The sequence below is a fragment of the Arachis stenosperma genome, chromosome 4 (assembly GCF_014773155.1).
Source record: "Arachis stenosperma cultivar V10309 chromosome 4, arast.V10309.gnm1.PFL2, whole genome shotgun sequence".
In the NCBI taxonomy this organism is placed as follows: domain Eukaryota; kingdom Viridiplantae; phylum Streptophyta; class Magnoliopsida; order Fabales; family Fabaceae; genus Arachis; species Arachis stenosperma.
In genome coordinates, this window is record NC_080380.1 from 30,218,422 (window position 1) to 30,233,312 (window position 14,891).

Consider the following 14,891-nt stretch of genomic DNA (forward strand, 5'->3'; position numbering starts at 1 on the left):
AGCTCTTCATGCTTCTTCTCCATGATGACAGAGGGATATCCTTGGGCCTTAAACACCAAGGATTCTTCATTCACTTGAATGATCAACTCTCCTCTATCAACATCAATCACAGCCTTTGCTGTGGCTAGAAAGGGTCTGCCAAGGATGATGGATTCATCCATGCACTTCCCAGTCTCTAGGACTATGAAATCAGTAGGAATGTAATGGTCTTCAACCTTAACCAGAACATCCTCTATAAGTCCATAGGCTTGTTTTCTTGAATTGTCTGCCATCTCTAGTGAGATTTTTGCAGCTTGCACCTCAAAGATCCCTAATTTCTCTATTACAGAGAGGGGCATGAGGTTTACACTTGACCCCAAGTCACACAAGGCCTTCTTGAAGGTCATGGTGCCTATGGTACAAGGTATAGACAACTTCCCAGGATCTTGCCTCTTTTGAGGCAGTTTCTGCCTAGACAAGTCATTCAGTTCTTTGGTGAGCAAGGGTGGTTCATCCTCCCAAGTCTCATTTCCAAATAACTTGTCATTCAGTTTCATGATTGCTCCAAGGTATTTAGCAACTTGCTCTTCAGTGACATACTCATCCTCTTCAGAGGAAGAATACTCATCAGAGCTCATGAATGGCAGAAGTAAGTCCAATGGAATCTCTATGGTCTCATTTTGAGCCTCAGATTCCCATTGTTCCTCATTGAGGAACTCAGAGGAGATTGGTACACGCCCACTGAGGTCTTCCTCAGTGGCGTCCTCCTCCTTTCTTTCCTCTCCATATTCGGCCATGTCTATGGCTTTGCACTCTCCTTTGGATTTTCTTCTGTATTACTTGGGAGAGTGCTAGGAGGGAGTTCAGTAACTTTCTTGCTCAGCTGACCCACTTGTCCTTCCAAATTTCTGATGGAGGACCTTGTTTCATTCATGAAACTTTGAGTGGTCTTTATTAGATCAGAGACCATTGTTGCTAAGTCAGAAGTATTCTGCTTAGAACTCTCTGTCTGTTGCTGAGAAGATGATGGAAAAGGTTTACCATTGTTAAACCTGTTTCTTCCACCATTATTATTGAAACCTTGTTGAGGTCTCTCTTGATTCTTCCATGAGAGATTTGGGTGATTTCTCCATGAAGAATTACAGGTGTTTCCATAGGGTTCTCCTAGGTAATTCACCTCTTCCATGGAAGGGTTCTCAGGATCATAAGCTTCTTCCTCAGATGAAGCATCCTTAGTACTGTTTGGTGCATTTTGCATTCCAGACAGACTTTGAGAAATCAAATTGACTTGTTGAGTCAATATCTTGTTCTGAGCCAATATGGCATTCAGAGTGTCAATCTCAAGAACTCCTTTCTTCTGACTAGTCCCATTGTTCACAGGATTCCTTTCAGAAGTGTACATGAATTGGTTATTTGCAACCATTTCAATCAATTCTTGAGCTTCTGCAGGCGTCTTCTTCAGATGAAGAGATCCTCCAGCCGAGCTATCCAAAGACATCTTGGATAGTTCAGAGAGACCATCATAGAAAATACCTATGATGCTCCATTCAGAAAGCATGTCTGAGGGACATCTTCTGATTAATTGTTTGTATCTTTCCCAAGCTTCATAGAGGGATTCTCCATCCTTCTGTCTGAAGGTTTGGACTTCCACTCTAAGCTTACTCCATCTTTGTGGTGGAAAGAACTTTGCCAAGAAGGCATTGACTAGCTTTTCCCAAGAGTCCAGGCTTTCTTTAGGTTGAGAATCCAACCATATTCTAGCTCTGTCTCTTACAGCAAAAGGGAATAGCATCAGTCTGTAGACCTCAGGGTTAACCCCATTAGTCTTGACTGTGTCACAGATTTGCAAGAACTCAGCTAAAAACTGATGAGGATCTTCCATTGGAAGTCCATGAAACTTGCAATTCTGTTGCATTAGAGAAACTAATTGAGGCTTAAGCTCAAAGTTGTTTGCTCCAATGGCAGGGATAGAGATGCTTCTCCCATAGAAATCAGGAGTAGGTGCAGTAAAGTCACCAAGCACCTTCCTTGCATTGTTGGCATTGTTGTTGTTTTCGGCGGCCATTTGTTCTTCTTCCTTGAAGAATTCGGTCAGGTGCTCTAAAGAGAGTTGTGCCTTGGCTTCTCTTAGCTTTCGCTTCAAGGTTCTCTCAGGTTCAGGGTCAGCTTCAACAAGAACGCCTTTGTCTCTGCTCCTGCTCATATGAAAGAGAAAAGAAACAGAAAGTGTGGAATCCTCTATGTCACAGTATAGAGATTCCTTGAAATGTCAGAGGAAAAGAGAAATAGAAAGAAGAAGGAGAAGAAGAATTCGAACTTTACTTAGATAAGGTTCGAATTGTGCATTTAGAAGGAGTGGTACTCCATAAATAGAAGGATGTGGGAAGGAGGGAAGTAATTTTTCGAAAATTAGTTAAAATATTTTGAAAACATTTTTGAAAAACACTAATTGATTTTCGAAAATAAAAGTGGAAAAGAAATCAAGTGATTTTTGAAAAAGATTTTTAAATTAGAAGTCAAAAAGATTTGATTGAAAACTATTTTGAAAAAGATGTGGTTAAAAAGATTTAATTGAAAAGTTATGGTTTTAACAAGATGTGATTGAGAAGATATGATTTGAAAACAATTTTAAAAGATATGATTTGAAAACACTTTGAAAAGATATGATTTTAAAAATTAATGACTTGCCTAACAAGAAAAGATATGATTCAAACATAAAACCTTCCTCAACAGAAAAGGCAACAATTTTTGAGATGTTCAATCAAATCATTAATTGTTAGTAAGTATCTTTTAAAAAGGAAAGAAATTGATTTTGAAAACATTTGATTGAAAAGATTTGATTTGAAAAAGATTTGATTTTGAAAAACTAAGAAAATTGATTTGAAAACAAAATCTTCCCCCTAGCACCATCCTGGCGTTAAACGCCCAGAATGGTATACATTCTGGCGTTTAACGCCCAAAATGCTACCTCTTTGGGCGTTAAACGCCCAACCAGGTGCCCTGGCTGGCGTTTAAACGCCAGTCTGCCTTCTTCACTGGGCATTTTTGAATGCTCAGCTTTTTCTGTGTAATTCCTCTGCAGTATGTTCTGAATCTTCAATTCTTTGTATCATTGACTTGAAAAGACACAAATTAAAAAATATTTTTTTGGATTTTTAATAATCAAAATGCAAAATGAATCAATTAACAATGCATGCAAGACACCAAACTTAGCAGTTTGTATACTACTGACACTAACAATATGAGAATGCATATGAGACACACAAAATACTTCAAGTCAATAGAATTCAAAGATCAAAACAAAGAAATATATGCATGGATTCGAAAATTATAACAAAACATGCATTTGACACCAAACTTAGGATGAGACACTAAACTTATGCAAGAAACATCAAATATTTTTGGTCTTTTTGGTTTTGTAAATTTTTTTGTGTTTTTCGAAAATTAAGTAGGAAAAGGTATCAAAATTCTTAATGAGAATTCCAGGAATCAGTGCAATGCTAGTCTAAGACTCCGGTCCAGGAATTAGACATGGCTTCACAGCCAGCCAAGCTTTCAAAGAAAGCTTCGGTCCAAAACACTAGACATGACCAAAGGTCAGCCAAATCTTAGCAGATCACTGCTCCAAGAGCAAAATTGATGAGAATCAACAAGCTCTTGTGGTGATAAGTTGAAACCTCGGTCCAATCAGATTAGACATGGCTTCTCAGCCAGCCAGATTTCAACAAATCATCATGAAACTCTAGAATTCATCTTCAAGAATTTCGAAAAAAAATTAATACCTAATCTAAGCAACAAGATGAACCGTCAGTTGTCCAGCCTAAACAATCCCGGGCAATAACACCAAGAACTTGATGTTGTTGCCGGATCTTGGCACTGATGTTACCAAAAGCTTGCTCAAAACTTGAACAATCCCCGGCAACGGCGCCAAAAACTTGGTGGCTCAATACCATGGCATTACACAACTTCGCACAACTAACCAGCAAGTGCACTGGGTCGTCCAAGTAATAAACCTTACGTGAGTAAGGGTCGATCCCACGGAGATTGTTAGTATTGAAGCAAGCTATGGTCATCTTGTAAATCTTAGTCAGGCAAACTCAGATGTATATGGTGATGAACGAAAATAACATAAAAGATAAGGATAGAGATACTTATGTATATCATTGGTGTAAGAGCTTCAGACAAGTGTATGAAGATGCCTTCTCTTCCGTCTCTCTGCTTTCCTAATGCCTTCATCCAGCCCTTCTTACTCCTTTCCATGGCAAGCTCGTGTAAGGTTTCACTGTTGTCAGCAGCTACCTCCCATCCGCGCAGTGAAAGCTAATGCACACACTCTGTCACAGTGCTGCCAATCACCGGTTTGGTTCCCTCCCCTACCGGAATAGAATAACTCTTTTGCGTCTGTCACTAACGCCCAGTAGGTTACAGGTTTGAAGCACGTCACAGTCATTCAATCATTGAATCCTACTCAGAATACCACAGACAAGGTTTAGACCTTCCGGATTCTCTTGAATGCCGCCATCAGGTCCTGCCTATACCACGAAGATTCCGAAGAATCCAAGAGATATTCACTAAGCCTCAGATGCTTGTAGAACAAGAATGGTTGTCAGTCACCTTGTTCATGGGTGAGAATGGTGATGGGCGTCAATCATCACCTTCATCATGTTGAAGAACAAGTGATATCTTGGATAAAGAACAAGCGGAATTGAATGGAAGAACAATAGTAATTGCATTAATACTCGAGGTACAGCAGAGCTCCACACCTTAATCTATGGTGTGTAGAAACTCCACCGTTGAAAATACATAAGCATAAGGTCTAGGCATGGCCGAATGGCCAGCCTCCCAATGATCTAAGATAGCATAAAACTCAAAGATAGCTACCAAGATGTGTGTCAATACAATAGTAAAAGGTCCTACTTATAGAAAACTAGTACATAGATGAGTAAATGACATAAAAATCCACTTCCGGGCCCACTTGGTGTGTGCTTGGGCTGAGCAATGAAGAAATTTCATGTAGAGACTCTCCTTGGAGTTAAACGCCAGCTTTAGTGCCAGTTTGGGCGTTTAACTCCCAATTAGGTGCCAGTTCCGGCGTTTAACGCTGGAATTTCTTGAGGTGACTTTGAACGCCGGTTTGGGCCATCAAATCTTGGGCAAAGTATGGACTATTATATATTGCTGGAAAGCCCAGGATGTCTACTTTCCAACGCCGTTGAGAGCGCGCCAATTGGGCTTCTGTAGCTCCAGAAAATCCGCTTCGAGTGCAGGGAGGTCAGAATCCAACAGCATCTGCAGTCCATTTGAGTCTCTGGATCAGATTTTTGCTCAGATCCCTCAATTTCAGCCAGAAAATACCTGAAATCACAGAAAAGCACACAAACTCATAGTAAAGTCCAGAAAAGTGAATTTTAGCTAAAAACTAATAAAAATATACTAAGAACTCAACTAAATATACCAAAAACATACTAAAAACAATGCCAAAAAGTATACAAATTATCCGCTCATCAGGGAGCGACCACACTAGAATAATGCAGGAGCTGCGCCACAGGGTGTAGAACCTAGAGTGGGAGGAAACCAGTGGAAGAAGCCTCCAAAGAGACCGTGCCAGGCACACACCGAGCCCTTGGTCTGAGCTAGAGAGCCAAGGGAAAAGCAGGGAAAGACCAAGGAGGCGACGGCACCCTGTAATCATGGGGGCAACGAAACCTAGGACCCTCAGGAACATCTAACGCTCTTTGAGGCCAGGATGAATCTGGATGGTGTGGGTGATGAAGTGACGTGTCGGCCTTCCCCGTAGCCTTAGCAGGGCTGGAAATTTGCTGGTTCAATGCTCTCCCCCAAGGATCCGTGACAACCTTCGCAGACATAACCCGCTCTTTTCTGGCTCAGTTCACCATGCGTATTCCAAAGCTAAGCACCCGATCAACTTGCTAGGGGTAATGCAGAGAAGTGGGGAACCAACCAGGAAGTATCTGGAAAGGTTCAATGATGAGTTCCTGGAGATTGACGGCCTAACCGACTTGGTGGCCAGCTTGTGTCTTACAAATGGGCTATTAAACGAAGACTTCAAGAAACACCTTACCACCAAGCCCGTGTGGACAATGTAAGAAATCCAAAATGTGGCTAGAGAGTACATCATTGACAAGGAGGTTAGCCAAGTCGTGGCAACCAACAAGCGGCAGCCCGCCTATCACCCTGCTCGCCATCCCGGTAATAGGGAAAGGCCTACAGGGCACTCCAAGGATGGAGGGCCAGTTAAAGCCTTCAAGCCGTTCCCCCGGATAGAGAAGTTCACTAACTACACTCCCCTAACGGCCCCGATCGTCGAGGTATACCAGCAGATAGCCGACAAAGGCATCTTGTCGAAGCCTCGCTAGCTTAAGGATAGAACTAGAGGGAACAAGAACCTCTACTACGACTACCACAAGGGCTTCGGCCATAAAACCCAAGATTGTTTCGATCTGAAGGACGCTCTGGAGCAGGCGATCCGAGAAGGTAAGCTAGCGGAGTTCTCTCACCTCATAAGAGAACCTAAGAGACGAGATCGCGACCAATCTGGCGATGACAGGAGCCGCGCCGTGAAACCATGGCAAGAGCCTTAAGAGGACAATGAACGCGGCCTTACCATCGTGAATGTTGTAGTCGGGAGAGGCGTCGCACCAAGGTCGAAGTCGGTGTACAAGAAAGACGCCAAAATCTTGGCCGTGTCATCATCCAGTCCTGCGCCTTCCTCCAGGAGAGTCCCGACAATATCATTCGAACCAGAGGATCAATGGTTCCACAACTTACCGGAGAACCCTCCCATGGTAATCATAGTAAGAGTGGGAACCGGTTTGGTCAGGCGAATCCTCGTTGACACCGGAGCCGACTCGAACATCATGTTCCGAAATGTGTTTGACGCTCTGGGCCTCCAGGAAGCCGACCTAAAAACCCACTAGCATGGTGTGGTCGGCTTAGGGGATAACTTTATCAAGCCTGATGGAATAATCTCCCTACCGGTATCCATAGGAGGAGGACAAGAAAAGAGGTCGTTAATGGAGGTATTCGTTGTTCTAAAGAACTCCATGGCCTACAACCTTATCTTGGGGAGGAAAACAATCAATGAGTTCAGAGCGGTAGTATGTACCAAGCTACTGATGATAAAGTTTGTGGCTGACGATGGGTCGGTGGGATCCATAGGGGGAGATCTAGAAATTGCAGTCGCATGCGACAATACCAGCCTCTCCCTAAGGAAGAAGTCAAAAGAGGCATCCGGGGTCTTCCTAGCTGATCTGGATGCTAGGATCGACGACAAGCCAAGACCAGAACCTAAATGAGACCTCAAGAAGTTTTGGGTCAGCGACTCGGAAGAAAATTTCACCTTGGTGAACAAAAACCTCCCTCATAACTTGAAAAAGCCATTGGTGGAGATAATTTGGGCAAACGGCAATCTGTTCACCTGGACACCAGCTGACATGCCAGGGATTGACCCCCAGTTCATGTCACACCACCTGGCTGTAAAGGCAGAGGCCAAGCCCATAGCACAAAAAAGAAGAAAGATGTCTCAGGAGAAAGATGACGAGGTGGCCAGGCAAATGGCCAGCTTGCTAGAAGCGGGGTTCATCCGAGAACTGGACTATTTGACCTGGCTGTCAAACGTAGTCCTGGTTAAGAAGGCCAATAGGAAGTGGAAGATTTGTGTGAACTACTCCGACGTCAACAAGGTATGCCCCAAGGACTCCTTCCCCCTCCCTAATATCGATGCTCTAATGGACGCGGCTGCAGGGTATTGGTGCGCGAAATCGTGATCACTACAACTTCGCACAACTAACCAGCAAGTGCACTGGGTCGTCCAAGTAATAAACCTTACGCGAGTAAGGGTCGATCCCACGGAGATTGTTGGTATGAAGCAAGCTATGGTCACCTTGTAAATCTTAGTCAGGCAGACTCAAATGGGTATAGATGATGAATGAAACATAAAGATAAAGATAGAGATACTTATGTATATCATTGGTGAAAGCTTCAGATAAGTGTATGAAGATGCTTTCCCTTCCGTCTCTCTGCTTTCCTACTGTCTTCATCCAATCCTTCTTACTCCTTTCCATGGCAAGCTGTATGTAGGGTTTCACTGTTGTCAGTGGCTACCTCCCATCCTCTCATTGGAAATGTTCAACGCACCCTGTCACGGCATGGCTATCCATCTGTCGGTTCTCAATCAGGCCGGAATAGAATCTAGTGATTCTTTTGCGTCTGTCACTAACGCCCCGCCCTCAGGAGTTTGAAGCACGTCACAGTCATTCAATCATTGAATCCTACTCAGAATACCACAGACAAGGTTTAGACCTTCCGGATTCTCTTGAATGCCGCCATCAGTTCTAGCTTATACCACGAAGATTCCGGTTAAAGAACCCAAGAGATAAACATTAGAGCCTTGTTTGCTTGTAGAACAATAGTGGTTGTCAGTCACTTTGTTCATCAGTGAGAATGATGATGAGTGTCACATAATCATCACATTCATCAAGTTCTTGAGTGCGAATGAATATCTTAGAATAAGAACAAGCGGAATTGAATAGAAGAACAATAGTAATTGCATTAATACTCGAGGTACAGCAGAGCTCCACACCTTAATCTATGGTGTGTAGAAACTCCACCGTTGAAAATACATAAGAACAAGAGTGATCATTGGTTTCGGCCCCAGAGAGGGAACCAGAAGAACCAAGATGAAAATACAATAGTAAAAGGTCCTACTTATAGGGAACTAGTAGCTTAAGAATTACAATGAGTAAATGACATAAAAATCCACTTCCGGGCCCACTTGGTGTGTGCTGGGGCTGAGCAATGAAGCATTTTTCGTGTAGAGACTCTTCTTGGAGTTAAACGCCAGCTTTTGTGCTAGTTTGGGCGTTTAACTCCCATTTAGGTGCCAGTTCCGGCGTTTAACGCTGGGAATTCTGAGGGTGACTTTGAACGCCGGTTTGGGCCATCAAATCTTGGGCAAAGTATGGACTATCATATATTGCTGGAAAGCCCAGGATGTCTACTTTCCAACGCCGTTGAGAGCGCGCCAATTGGGCTTCTGTAGCTCCAGAAAATCCACTTCGAGTGCAGGGAGGTCAGAATCCAACAGCATCTGCAGTCCTTTTCAGTCTCTGGATCAGATTTTTGCTCAGGTCCCTCAATTTCAGCCAGAAAATACCTGAAATCACAGAAAAACACACAAACTCATAGTAAAGTCCAGAAAAGTGAATTTTAACTAAAAACTAATAAAAATATACTAAAAACTCAACTCAAACTACTAAAAACATACTAAAAACAATGCCAAAAAACGTACAAATTATCCGCTCATCACAACACCAAACTTAAATTGTTGCTTGTCCTCAAGCAACTGAAGATCAAATAAGATAAAAAGAAGAGAATATGCAATGAATTCTAAAAACATCTATGAAGATCAGTATTAATTAGATGAGCGGGGCTTTTAGCTTTTTGCCTCTGAATAGTTTTGGCATCTCACTCTATCCTTTGAAATTCAGAATGATTGGCTTCTTTAGGAACTCAGAATCCAGATAGTGTCATTGATTCTCCTAGTTAAGTATGATGATTCTTGAACACAGCTACTTATTGAGTCTTGGCCGTGGCCCAAAGCACTCTGTCTTCCAGTATTACCACCGGATACATACATGCCACAGACACATAATTGGGTGAACCTTTTCAGATTGTGACTCAGCTTTGCTAGAGTCCCCAACTAGAGGTGTCCAGGGTTCTTAAGCACACTCTTTTTGCCTTGGATCACAACTTTATTTCTTTCTTTTTCTCTTTCTTTTTCGTTTTTTTTTTATTGTATTCACTGCTTTTTCTTGCTTCAAGAATCATTTTTATGATTTTTCAGATCCTCAGTAACATGTCTCCTTTTTCATCATTCTTTCAAGAGCCAACATTCATGAACCACAAATTCAAAAGACATATGCACTGTTTAAGCATACATTCAGAGAACAAAAGTGTTGCCACCACATCAAAATAATTAAACTGTTATAAAATTCAAAATTCATGCAATTCTTATCTTTTTCAATTAAGAACATTGTTTATTTAAGAAAGGTGATGGATTCATAGGACATTCATAACTTTAAGGCATAGACACTAAGACACTAATGATCATAAGACACAAACATAGATAACATAAGCACTAAAATTCAAAAAACAAGAAAGTAAAGAACAAGGAGATTAAAGAACAGGTCCACCTTAGTGATGGCGGCTTGTTCTTCCTCTTGAAGGTCTTATGGAGTGCTTGAGCTCCTCAATGTCTCTTCCTTGTCTTTGTTGCTCCTCTCTCATGATTCTTTGATCTTCTCTAATTTCATGGAGGATGATGGAGTGTTCTTGATGCTCCACCCTTAGTTGTCCCATGTTGGAACTCAATTCTCCTAGGGAGGTGTTTAGTTGCTCCCAATAGTTTTGTGGAGGAAAGTGCATCCCTTGAGGCATCTCAGGGATCTCATGATGAGAGGGGTCTCTTGTTTGCTCCATCCTCTTCTTAGTGATGGGCTTGTCCTCATCAATGGGGATGTCTCCCTCTATGTCAATTCCAACTGAATAACAGAGGTAACAAATGAGGTGAGAAAAGGCTAACCTTGCTAAGGTAGAGGACTTGTCCGCCACCTTATAAAGTTCTTGGGCTATAACCTCATGAACTTCCACTTCTTCTCCAATCATGATGCTATGAATCATGATGGCCCGGTCTAGAGTAACTTCGGACCGGTTGCTAGTGGGAATGATTGAGCGTTGGATAAACTCCAACCATCCTCTAGCCACGGGCTTGAGGTCATGCCTTCTCAATTGAACCGGCTTCCCTCTTGAATCTCTCTTCCATTGGGCGCCTTCTTCACAAATGTCAGTGAGGACTTGGTCCAACCTTTGATCAAAGTTGACCCTTCTAGTGTAAGGATGTTTATCTCCTTGCATTATGGGCAAGTTGAATGCCAACCTCACATTTTCCGGACTAAAATCTAAGTATTTCCCCCGAACCATAGTAAGCCAATTCTTTGGATCCGGGTTCACACTTTGATCATGGTTCTTGGTGATCCATGCATTGGCATAGAACTCTTGAACCATTAAGATTCCGACTTGTTGAATGGGGTTGGTGAGAACTTCCCAACCTCTTCTTCGGATCTCATGTCGGATCTCCGGATATTCACTCTTTTTGAGTGAAAAAGGGACCTCGGGGATCACCTTCTTCAAGGCCACAACTTCATAGAAGTGGTCTTGATGCACCCTTGAGATGAATCTCTCCATCTCCCATGACTCGGAGGTGGAAGCTTTTGCCTTCCCTTTCCTCTTTCTAGAGGTTTCTCCGGCCTTAGATGCCATAAATGGTTATGGAAAAACAAAAAGCAATGCTTTTACCACACCAAACTTAAAAGGTTTGCTCGTCCTCGAGCAAAAGAAGAAAGAAGAGAGTAGAAGAAGAAGAAATGAGGAAGAAGGGAATGGCTTTGTGTTCGGCCAAAAGGGGGAGAAGTGGTGTTTAGGTTGTGTGAAAATGAAGGGGTGAAGAAGGGTTTATATAGGAGAGGGGGGGCTCATGGTTCAGTCATGTATGGGTGGGTTTGGGAGGGAAAGTGGTTTGAATTTGAATGGTGAGGTAGGTGGGGTTTTATGAAGGATGGAGGTGAGTGGTGAGGAGAAAGATGGGATTTGATAGGTGAAGGGTTTTTGGGGAAGAGGTATTGAGGTGATTGGTGAATGGGTGAAGAAGAGAGAGAGTGGTGGGGTTGGTGGGGATCCTGTGGGGTCCACAGATCCTGAGGTGTCAAGGAAAAGTCATCCCTGCACCAAATGGCATGCAAAATCACGTTTTGAGCCAATTCTGGCGTTAAACGCCGGGCTGGTGCCCCTTTCTGGCGTTTAACGCCAGGTTCTTGCCCTTTCCTGGCGTTTAACGCCAGTCTGGTGCCTTTTCTGGCGTTAAACGCCCAGAATGGTGCCAGACTGGGCGTTAAACGCCCAACTGCTAACCTTACTGGCGTTTAAACGACAGTAGGTTCTTCCTCCAGGGTGTGCTGTTTTTCTTCCTGTTTTTCATTCTGTTTTTGCTTTTTCAATTGATTTTGTGACTTCTCATGATCATCAACCTACAAAATAAAATAAAATAACAAAAGAAAATAGATAAAATATAACATTGGGTTGCCTCCCAACAAGCGCTTCTTTAATGTCAGTAGCTTGACAGAGGGCTCTCATGGAGCCTCACAGATACTCAGAGCAATGTTGGAACCTCCCAACACCAAACGTAGAGTTTGAATGTGGGGGTTCAACACCAAACTTAGAGTTTGGTTGTGGCCTCCCAACACCAAACTTAGAGTTTGACTGTGGGGGCTCTGTTTGACTCTGTTTTGAGAGAAGCTCTTCGTGCTTCCTCTCCATGGTGACAGAGGGATATCCTTGAGCCTTAAACACAAAGGATTCTTCATTCACTTGAATGATCAATTCTCCTCTGTCAACATCAATGACAGCCTTTGCTGTGGCTAGGAAGGGCCTGCCAAGGATGATGGATTCATCCATGCACTTCCCAGTCTCTAGGACTATGAAATCAGTAGGGATGTAATGGTCTTCAACTTTTACCAGAACATCCTCTACAAGTCCATAAGCTTGTTTTCTTGAGTTGTCTGCCATCTCTAGTGAGATTCTTGCAGCTTGTACCTCAAAGATCCCTATCTTCTCCATTACAGAGAGAGGCATGAGGTTTACACTTGACCCTAAGTCACACAGAGCCTTCTTGAAGGTCATGGTGCCTATGGTGCAAGGTATGGAAAACTTCCCAGGATTTTGTCTCTTTTGAGGTAATCTCTGCCTAGACAAGTCATCCAGTTCTTTGGTGAGCAAAGGAGGTTCATTCTCCCAAGTCTCATTACCAAATAACTTGTCATTTAGCTTCATGATTGCTCCAAGGTATTTAGCAACTTGCTCTTCAGTGACATACTCATCCTCTTCAGAGGAGGAATACTCATCAGAGCTCATGAATGGCAGAAGTAAATCTAATGGAATCTCTATGGTCTCATTTTGAGCCTCAGATTCCCATGGTTCCTCATTGGGGAACTCATTGGAGGTCAGTGCACGCCCATTGAGGTCTCCCTCAGTGGCGTTCACTTCCTCTCCCTCCTCTCCAAATTCGGCCATGTTGATGGCCTTGCACTCTCCTTTTGGATTTTCTTCTGTATTGCTTGGGAGAGTACTAGGAGGGAGTTCAGTAACTTTCTTGCTCAGCTGACCCACTTGTGCCTCCAAATTCCTAATGGAGGATCTTGTTTCAGCCATGAAACTTTGAGTGGTTTTGATTAGATCAGAGACCATGATTGCTAAGTCAGAGGGGTTCTGCTTAGAATTCTCTGTCTGTTGCTGAGAAGATGATGGAAAAGGCTTGCCATTGCTAAACCTGTTTCTTCCACCATTATTGTTGTTGAAACCTTGTTGAGGTCTCTCTTGATTCTTCCATGAGAAATTTGGGTGATTTCTCCATGAAGAATTATAGGTGTTTCCATAGGGTTCTCCTAGGTAATTCACCTCTTCCATTGAAGGGTTCTCAGGATCATAAGCTTCTTCTTCAGATGAAGCATCCTTAGTACTGCTTGGTGCATTTTGCATTCTAGACAGACTTTGAGAAATCAAATTGACTTGCTGAGTCAATATTTTGTTCTGAGCCAATATGGCATTCAGAGTATCAATCTCAAAAACTCCTTTCTTCTGACTTGTTCCATTGTTCACAGGATTCCTTTCAGAAGTGTACATGAATTGGTTATTTGTAACCATTTCAATTAGCTCTTGAGCTTCTGTAGGCGTCTTCTTCAGATGAAGAGATCCTCCAGCAGAGCTATCCAAAGACATCTTAGATAGTTCAGAGAGACCATCATAGAAAATACCTATGATGCTCCATTCAGAAAGCATGTCAGATGGACATTTTCTGATCAATTGTTTGTATCTTTCCCAAGCTTCATAGAGGGATTCTCCATCCTTCTGTCTGAAGGTTTGGACTTCCACTCTAAGCTTACTCAATTTTTGAGGTGGAAAGAACTTTGCCAAGAAGGCATTGACTAGCTTTTCCCATGAGTCCAGGCTTTCTTTAGGTTGTGAGTCCAACCATGTTCTAGCTCTGTCTCTTACAGCAAAAGGGAATAGCATAAGTCTGTAGACCTCAGGGTCAACCCCATTAGTCTTGACTGTGTCACAGATTTGCAAGAACTCAGCTAAGAACTGATGAGGATTTTCCAATGGAAGTCCATGGAACTTGCAATTCTGTTGCATTAGAGAAACTAATTGAGGCTTAAGCTCAAAGTTGTTTGCTCCAATGGCAGGGATAGAGATGCTTCTCCCATAGAAGTCGGGAGTAGGTGCAGTAAAGTCACCCAGCACCTTCCTTGCATTGTTGGCATTGTTGTTGTTTTCGGCTGCCATGGGTTCTTCTTCTTTGAAGATTTCTGTTAGGTCCTCTGCAGAGAGTTGTGCCTTAGCTTCTCTTAGCTTTCGTTTCAAGGTCCTTTCAGGTTCAGGGTCAGCTTCAACAAGAATGCCTTTGTCTTTGTTCCTGCTCATATGAAAGAGAAGAAAACAAGAAAATGTGGAATCCTCTATGTCACAGTATAGAGATTCCTTGAGGTGTCAGAGGAAAAGAAAAATTAGAAGGAAGAAGTAGAGAATTCGAACTTAATCAGATAGAGTTCGAATTGTGCATTGAGGAAGAGTGGTACTCCATAAATAGAAGGATGTGGGAAGAGAGGAAGAAATTTTCGAAAATCAAGTGAAATATTTTGAAAACATTTTTGAAAAACTTTAATTGATTTTCGAAAATCAAGAGTGGGAAAGAAATCAAGTAATTTTTGAAAAAGATTTTGAAATTAGAAATTAAAAAGATATGATTGAAAACTATTTTGAAAAAGATGTGATTAAAA

The 14,891-nt window shown here is 42.4% G+C and overlaps 2 non-coding genes across 2 annotated transcripts; both read left to right on the forward strand.

The window, feature by feature from the left end:
- Positions 1 to 1,531: 1,531 nt before the first annotated feature.
- On the forward strand, positions 1,532 to 1,639 carry LOC130978121 (small nucleolar RNA R71). Its single transcript, XR_009085783.1, has one exon. It is a non-coding gene; the product is annotated as a small nucleolar RNA R71 (small nucleolar RNA).
- Positions 1,640 to 13,888: 12,249 nt separating this feature from the next.
- On the forward strand, positions 13,889 to 13,992 carry LOC130977488 (small nucleolar RNA R71). The gene has a single exon (XR_009085177.1). It is a non-coding gene; the product is annotated as a small nucleolar RNA R71 (small nucleolar RNA).
- The last annotated feature ends 899 nt before the right edge of the window (positions 13,993 to 14,891 follow it).